This window comes from Oryctolagus cuniculus, chromosome 12 (assembly GCF_964237555.1).
Source record: "Oryctolagus cuniculus chromosome 12, mOryCun1.1, whole genome shotgun sequence".
Classification (NCBI taxonomy): domain Eukaryota; kingdom Metazoa; phylum Chordata; class Mammalia; order Lagomorpha; family Leporidae; genus Oryctolagus; species Oryctolagus cuniculus.
The window spans coordinates 52,074,559-52,083,346 of record NC_091443.1 but is presented as its reverse complement, the minus strand read 5'-3'; the positions used below and the strand labels follow the sequence as shown (position 1 = coordinate 52,083,346).

At 47.4% G+C, this 8,788-nt stretch overlaps 1 long non-coding RNA gene and 1 other non-coding gene across 2 annotated transcripts; both read left to right on the top strand.

Annotated features, from left to right (window-relative positions):
• The first annotated feature begins 25 nt into the window (after positions 1-25).
• On the top strand, positions 26-4,763 carry LOC138844646 (uncharacterized). The gene is made up of 2 exons (XR_011380808.1): positions 26-192; positions 4,429-4,763. It is a non-coding gene; the product is annotated as an uncharacterized lncRNA (long non-coding RNA).
• On the top strand, positions 141-213 carry TRNAR-ACG (transfer RNA arginine (anticodon ACG)). Its single transcript has one exon. It is a non-coding gene; the product is annotated as a tRNA-Arg (tRNA).
• Positions 4,764-8,788: the final 4,025 nt, after the last annotated feature.

Below are 8,788 nucleotides of genomic sequence, written 5' to 3'. Positions count from 1 at the left end.
TCAGGGTCTGGTTCGTGACGAACCCGAATCTCCCAGAATGCTTTGTGCAGCCGCCGAATGCCGCCGAGGGACTACACGTCCCATGAAACCCTGCATTGTAAGCTTGAAGAATCATTACAGAGCCCAGCGCGATTGTCTCAGGGCCAGTGGCGCAATGGATAACGCGTCTGACTACGGATCAGAAGATTCCAGGTTCGACTCCTGGCTGGCTCGTTGGGACTGGTACTCCTTTATTGCATCACCTTCCCCAGAAATTGTGGTTTCCGTTTTCCTTCCTTCACTGTTGAAAGCTTTACTTCTTTCCACCCTCTCACTTTTCAGGTCCCAAGTTACTTGGGTCCTACAGCCATCTTTACTTAACCTTTTCCGTCACCTCTTTCAAATGTGTTCCTTGTGTCATTGCTTAGACCCAACTAAACTGGGTTAATGGCTGGGGTTCTGTTTAAACAAGATTTGTCCCCTTACTATGTTAACCTTTTTAAATAGATTGTGATAACTGACAGTGTTTAATAGTGCTTGTGTCTCAAACACAAAAAGGTGTAAATCAACACCTAAGCGCACACTCACAGCCCCTCGAGGTAGAGAAAACCAATTCTTAGTGAGAGATTGCAGTGGACGGGAATCATGGAAATGCATTTTCCCTTTACAGGAGAGAGACGGGAAAAAAGAAAGGAATGAAGCAAGGAAAGACGGAGAGAGGGAAATGGAGACCCCTGAAGGCAGGGAGCCCACAGGTTCAGCACTGAGGGCTGGAGAGGTGATCGCAGCACGAGAACCCTACGCAGGGGGCGTTAACAGAATTTGGGGTCCGCTTGTTAGGCGGGTGATAGCCCAGGGTTCTGTCAGTCCTTGCGGTTCGTAGAGAATCGGGGTTTGGGTCTGGACGTGCTGAAGTGGATGTCTAGGGGGCGCTGTGTAACAGAGCTGGGTGAACCGTGGTCTGAACCGAATAGGATCTGGAGCCCGCCGGAAGAACGGTAGCTAACGAAGCCCTGAGAGTGATGAGCTGACCGTAGCCGGTGCGGATCAGAGGCCTGGGAAACCCGGAAAGGGAGCAGGAGGGGATGAGCCCCACGAGTCCTGGGTGCGACTTAAGTGCCCCCAACGGATGAGAGTCAGAAAAGCAAAGCGCCAAGAAAATGCACCATGAAGCCTGAAGGGGTTGGAGATGCTGTGTCTTCTATTATTATTGTTATTATTACCAGACTTTTTGTGTACTTCTGGATCCCATATTACATTTAATTGTCACATCTCTCTAGATTCCTCTTGGCTGTAGCAGTTTCTCAGCTGTTTCTTGTCTCTGATGATCTTGATAGTTTGATGGTATTGGCCAGATAGACTATACAATGCTCCTCTACTGGAATCTGATGTTATGGGTTTGGGGAGGTCATGGAGGCCGAATATCATTTCCTCATTTCATCAAGGGCACATACTATCCTCGTGATGAATGACCTTTACCACCTGAGAGAAACAGGGTGGGTCAGGTTTCCCCACTGTGAAGTGACTCCCTGCCCCTCCTCCCACTGCAACTTCCCACACTGTTCTTTGGAAGGAAGTGACTCTGTATGGCCCATCCTCACTTCCGGACTGGGGGAGGTGGCTCCACCTCCTTCAGGGTGCCTGTCTTCAGAGCGCAGGTGGAAGTTTTCTTTTCAAGCCTGTTCAGGGGATGGCTGTGCACAGGAAGTGGGTCTTGGCAGACATTTTCAGAGGTAGAAGGAGTTCCCCAGGAGCTTTGAGTGTTCTCTGCCCCAGCTGTGCCCACCCAAACTCTGCATTCACGGAACATTTATTAGATGTTGCTGCTTCAGAAGCTGATTATCTGGGTTGTGGACCATCTGTGCTCCTGGCAGCTCACGCCTGATTATCAAGCCGGTGGCTGCTCTGGTGGTTAGCTAGCCTATCCATGGGTGAGAGGGAAAGAGAAATCTAGAAAACCATAAAATAATTCTCACCGAAAAGGATTTGTGTCAAAAGAGCCTAGAATTTCTGCCTGACCTTAAATTCTGTTTATGTGGGTTGAATGTCATGTGTGTATGTGGTCTTTGCATTCTTGTTCAAAATGGTCTCAGCCATTTAGCAAGCAGAATGCTGAACGGTTCCCAGCAGTTCCACACCACATTGTTCTTGGCCTTTCCTGTGGCACTTGCTTGTGCCATTAAGAACAGCGTGTAACTATGGGCCTGTCTCCGTGCCCTGCAGAGGAACAAGAAGAAAAAGACTGAAGCAGAAACAGAGAAACCTCATGAGGACTGGGCTCTATGTCCTAGGCCGTAAGCCAAAGTTGCCGTAGTCTGTCTTAGGCTTGGCATCCCTGGGCTCTGCTCTCCGTGTTGAACTCCCGACTCGCAGGCACTGAGTCACCGTTAGACTGTGGGATGTTGTTCTTTGCTGCAGATGAGACAGGGACATGGTGGAACAGAAGGGCAGACACCCTGGGTGAGAAATAGTGCCCCTTCCTCCCATAGGCCAGAGCGTTGGAGACTTTCTGGAAGCCCATTCTCCTCCCCCAGCCAACAAGCACTCCTCCCCGGCAGGCCTACTTCTTGCCCCGATCCTGGTTTTTGTATTGGGTGGAATGTCTCTAGCCCACTGGAAGCCCTCTTTTCCTCTTCTGCTGTGCTCACGTCCCCTCCCAGCACTGTGTGCCTCCCGCCCCCCAGACCCACCTTCGCTCACCTCTGTGTCTGCCCAGCCAGCTGCACTCCGAGACACCACAGTAATGGCCTGTGTGACCCTCCCACTGCTCCAAATTGCTTCTTCACCATGAGAGCTGTCCTCAGCTACAAAGTGGCAGAGTTACTGAGGCAAAATAATCTGTGCCAATTTGCATTCTCTTCCTTGTCACCTTTATTATCCAGTATTTATCTGTCAAAATGAATAGAAAGCAGGAACTGTTCAGAACACAGGAAAGATGGAAAACCACTGTATTTATGAAACCAGAACATACTTAATAACAAAACCTGTCAGAAATAGCACCCCAAAAAAGCCATCCACCAATCTCAGTTATGGATATAAATGAAAAAAAAATCCTAAAATATTTACATGGTAATTATATAACACAACCAATTAGGACTTATCCCAAGAATTTACACAAGATTACACATTAGGAAGTTTATTCATAAAATAGGTCAAAAATAAACCAACAAGAAAAACACTTGATCATTTTTACTAGTGGAAGAAGACAATATGGGGGCTGGCACTGTGGCACAGCAGTGTCTGCAGTGCCGGCATCCCATATGGGCGCCGGTTTAAGTCCCAGCTGCTTCACTTCTGATCCAGCTCTCTGCTATGGCCTGGGAAAGCAGTGGAAGATGGCCCAAGTCCTTGGGTTCCTGCACCCACATAGGAGACCTGGAAGAAGCTCCTGTCTCCTGACTTTGGATCAGTGCAGCTCCAGCCATTGTGGCCATCTAGGGAATGAACCAGCAGATGGAAGACCTCTCTCTCTCTCCCTCTCTCTCTCTCTCTCTCTGCCTCTCTGTAGCTCTGACTTTCAAATAAATAATTAAAAAAAGAAAAGACAATATGTTAAGTCAACACCATTTGCTATAAACACTTTTTTTTTTTTTAATTTTTTGACAGGCAGAGTGGACAGTGAGAGAGAGAGACAGAGAGAAAGGTCTTCCTTTGCCGTTGGTTCACCCTCCAATGGCCGCCGCGGCCGGCGCACCGCGCTGATCCAATGGCAGGAGCCAGGAGCCAGATGCTTTTCCTGGTCTCCCATGGGGTGCAGGGCCCAAGGACCTGGGCCATCCTCCACTGCACTCCCTGGCCACAGCAGAGAGCTGGCCTGGAAGAGGGGCAACCGGGACAGAATCCGGTGCCCCGACCAGGACTAGAACCCGGTGTGCCAGCGCCGCTAGGCGGAGGATTAGCCTAGTGAGCCGCGGCGCCAGCCACTATAAACACTCTTTAATCTTAATATTCTTTATATGTGTGTATATGAAGTCAACAACTTGCATAACGATGAAATGAAACAAAAATGTCTACTCTCATCACTGGGTTATTTCATATTATTCTGAAAAATCCAATACAATAAGACTGGAAATGAAAAAAAAGGTGTTATAACTTTTGGAAAAGGAGAGGCAAATTTATCATTGTTTGCAGTTGAGATGATGGGGTACATAGAAAATCCATGAGAATCAATTTTGTAAATGATGAGAATTAATAATGGAATGCAGAGATGTCACTTGATGCAAGAAAATATGAAATATGTAGCTTTGTTTCATACTAAGAAGAACCAGTTAGAAGATATAATTAATAAAATATTCCAATAAAAAAGACAGTTAAGAACATGACCTATGGAGCCATATGTCCGAAGGTGAACCAGCAGATGGAAGCTCTCTCTCTGTCCCTCCCTTTCTCTCTAACTCTGACTTCTGAATAAATTAATAAATAAATCTCTTTGAAAAAATCTGCTTGCAGGGCCGACGCTGTGGCGTAGCAGTTAAAGCTGCTACTTGCAGTGCCAGCATCCCATATGGATACCAGTTCAAGTCCCGGCTGCTCCTTTTCTGATCCAGCTCTCTGCTATGGCCTGGGAAAGCAGTAGAAGATGGCCCAAGTGCTTGGGTTCCTGCACCCACGTGGGAGACCTGGAAGAAGCTCCTGGCTCCTGGCTTCAGATTGGCGCAGTTCTGACCGTTGTGGCCAATTGGGGAGTAAACCAGTTGATGGAAGACCTCTCTCTCTCTGTCTCTCCTTCTTTCTCTGTGTAACTATGACTTTCAAATAAATAAATAAATAATTTTTTTTTTAAATCTGCTTGCTCATTTACTAACCATGTGACCCTGCCCCTTTTGGCCTCACTTTCCTCATTCATAAAATGAGAAGGTAATAGTTCTAACCTCACAATGCTGTTATGAAGATGAATTAGTTGATAGAGTAAAGCATGTAGAACTTACTCTGTGCATAGTAGGACTTAACATATCTTAGCCACTGTGATTATGTTTTTCCCCTGTTTGTAATAGTAACTATCATAAAATGCTTAGCTGTACCTTTCCTGGAAAATGTGAGTTACTTATATAAGGAAAGTTACTAAACTTTGCTGAAAGATAATATAATAGAGGATTGAAAAAAATACAGAAGCAAGCTATATTCTTAGAAAAAGATGAATCTTATAAAGGTGTCAAATCTCACCAAATTAATTTTCCACTTTTACAACACTCAATCACAATTCTAATGGGATATTTTGCAACTTGATAAAATGATTCCATTGTTCATCTACAATAAAAGTCAACTAGAAAAAAAAAAAAAAAAGCAAAGAAAACTCAAAGAGAAGGAAAAGGGGACTCTTTCCGTATTTCCAGCCCTTGACCTCAAACCCTTCATGTAACAGAAATATGTAAATGCAAAAGAGGGCTGTAATGGTAGTTGGCATAAGAATAAACAGACTCACCTAGCGGCTCCGGCACACCAGGTTCTAGTCCTGGTCGGGGCGCCGGATTCTGTCCCGGTTGCCCCTCTTCCAGGCCAGCCCTCTGCTGTGGCCAGGGAGTGCAGTGGAGGATGGCCCAAGTGCTTGGGCCCTGCACCCCATGGGAGACCAGGATAAGTACCTGGCTCCTGGCTCCTGGCTTCGGATCAGCGCAGTGCGCCGGCCGCAGCGCGCCGGCCGCGGCGGCCACTGGAGGGTGAACCAATGGCAAAAGGAAGACCTTTCTCTCTGTCTCTCTCTCTCACTGTCCACCCTGCCTGTCAAAAAAAAAAAAAAAAAAAAAAAGAATAAACAGACTCAAAGAGCCAAAACAGTAGCCCAGAAATAAACCTACTGAATTTAATTTGTGAAAATAATGGCTAGCATTTATTTTGTGTCAGGTTCTATGAAAAGCGCTCTATAATCACAAAATTGTAAATCTTTTTTTTTTTTTTTTGACAGGCAGAGTGGACAGTGAGAGAGAGAGACAGAGAGAAAGGTCTTCCTTTGCCGTTGGTTCACCCTCCAATGGCCGCCGCTGCAGCCGGCACACCACGCTGATCCGATGGCAGGAGCCAGGATCCAGGTGCTTTTCCTGGTCTCCCATGGGGTGCAGGGCCCAAGGACCTGGGCCATCCTCCACTGCACTCCCTGGTCATAGCAGAAAGCTGGCCTGGAAGAGGGGCAACCGGGACAGAATCCGGTGCCCCGACCGGGACTAGAACCCGGTGTGCCGGCGCCGCAAGGTGGAGGATTAGCCTATTGAGCCACGGCGCCGGCGAAAAATTGTAAATCTTTACAAGGTCTCTGTGAGATGGGAAGTGTTATTCTTTTTTTTTTTTTTTTTTTTTTTTTTTTTTTTTTTTTTGACAGGCAGAGTGGACAGTGAGAAAGAGAGAGAAAGGTCTTCCTTTTGCCATTGATTCACCCTCCAATGGCTGCTGCAGCCGGCAGCCCAGCACGCTGATCCAAAGGCAGGAGCCAGGTGCTTCTCCTGGTCTCCCATGGGGTGCAGGGCCCAAGCACTTGGGCCATCCTCCACTGCACTCCTGGGCCTATTGAGCCGCAGCGCTGGCCGAAGTGTTATTCTTTTAGAAATGTATTGCACTTAGGCTAATCCTCCACCTTGCGGCGCCGCAAGTACCTGGCTACTGCCTTCGGATCAGCGTGGTGTGCCGCGGCGGCCATTGGAGAGTGAACCAACGGCAAAGGAAGACCTTTCTTCTGTCTCTCTCACTGTCCACTCTGCCTGTCAAAAAAAAAAAATGTATTGCACTTATTTTCATTTTATTTGAAAGGTGGAGAGAGAGAGAGAAGCAGTGATCTTTCATCCTCTGGTTCATTCCCTAAATACCAGCAACAGGCAGGGCTGAGCTGGGCTGAAGTCAGAAGCCAGGAACTCAGTCTGGGCCTTCCATATGAACGGCAGGGACCCAAGTGCTTGAGCATCTGGTGTGCATTACCAGAAAATCAAAATTGAAAGTGGGGCCAGCGCTCTGATACAGGATGCAGGGGTTCCCCAAATTGTGTACTGAGTGCTGCACCCAACACCCGCCCTGGAAGTGTTAATGTTACATGAAGTAACTAAGGCTTAGAGATGGGTTTTAGATAGGTACAAACATATCAACTGACTCCAAGGCCTTTGACCTTAACCTTAAGACTACTGTAGCCCAGCGCTGTGGCTCACTTGTCTAATCCTCCGCCTGCGGCACCGGTACTCCGGATTCTAGTCCCGGTTGGGACACCGGATTCTGGCCCAGTTGCTCCTCTTCCAGTCCAGCTCTCTGCTGTGGCCCAAGTGCTTGGGTCCCTGCACCCACATGGGAGACCAGGAGGAAGCACCTGGCTCCTGGCTTTGGTTCGGTGCAGTGCGGCAGCCATAGTGGCCATCTGGGGGGTGTCTAACTCTGCCTGTAAAAAAAAAAAAAAGAGAGAGAGAGAGACTATCATAGACATTTCTCACAAACCAAGACAAAAACAAAGAGAAATGCTTAGTGCAGCAATTTTTTGTATCAAAAATGTAAAGCAAGTTGGATATAGTATGGTATGGTTAAATAAATACCTGTGCCAGGAAATCTCAGGAAGCCATCAAAAATCAATATTGTCAAAGAAAATGTAATAAAATGGGCAAATTCTTGTGTGCCATTAAGTGACACAGTGTACAAGTTGTACATACAGAATAACCTAAACTATATGGGGAAAAATTGTATTTTCCAAATTTTCTGTAAAACCATGTTAATATTATCATATATTTGTTTTTTGGAAAGTCAGAGTTACAGAGAGAGGGAAAGACAGACAGGTCCTCCATTTGCTGGTTCATTCCCCAATTGGCTGCAACGGCCGGAGCTGTGCCGATCTGAAGCCAGGATCTAGGAGCTTCCTCTGGGTTTCTCACTCAGGTACAGGGGCCCAAGGACTTGGGCCACCTCCCGCTGCTTTCCTAGGCCATAGCCCAGAGCTGGATTGGAAGTGGAGCAGCCAGGATTCAAACCGGCACCCATATGGCATGCCACCATTGCAGGTGGTGGCTTTACCCACTATGCGCTGTCTCCAATTTTTTTTACTGTTTATTTTCATCTTACCTCAAAAGCAGAGTGACAGGGAGTGAGCGAGCAAGCGAGTGAGCGAGAGCTCATCCATCTTTTTTTTTTTTTTTAAGATTTATTTTATTTATTTGAAAGAATTACAGAGAGAGGTAGATCGTTGGTTCACTCACCAGATGGCCACAACGGCCAGAGCTGAGCCCATCAGAATCCAGGATCCAAGAGCCTCCTCCAAGTCTCGCAGTGAGTGCAAGGGCCCAAGGACTTGGGCCATCCTCCACTGCTTTTCCAGGCCATAGCAGAGAGCTGGATTGGAAGAGGAGCAGCCAGGACTAGAACCGGCACTCATATGGGATGCTGGCACCTCAGGCCAGGGCTTTAACCCACTGTTCCCAAGAGCTCATCCATCTTCTGGTTTACTTTCCAAATGCCTGCAACAACCAGGGCTGGGCCAGTCTGTAGCCAGGATCCTGGAACTCTCTTGGGGTCACTGGACCAAGATCTGCTGCCTTCCAGAACGCATTAGCAGAAGCTGGATCGGAAATGGGGTAGCCAGGACTCAAACCAGGCACTCTGTTATGGGATGCCAGTGTCCTCAGCGGCAGCGTAATCTGCTTCCCCACAACACCCTCACAGGGGCAGCGTCTCTAAAAACATATCTGAAACCTGTTGTCTCCCCCAAGCTTTCTGCCGGTTTCTAGCCAAAGCCTCTCTTCTTCTCTGTAGGCTTCTTTATTTAATTAATTAATTTGAAAGGCACACAGAGAGGCAGAGGCAGAGAGAGGTCTTCCATTCACTGGTTCATTCCTCAGTTGGCCACAATGGC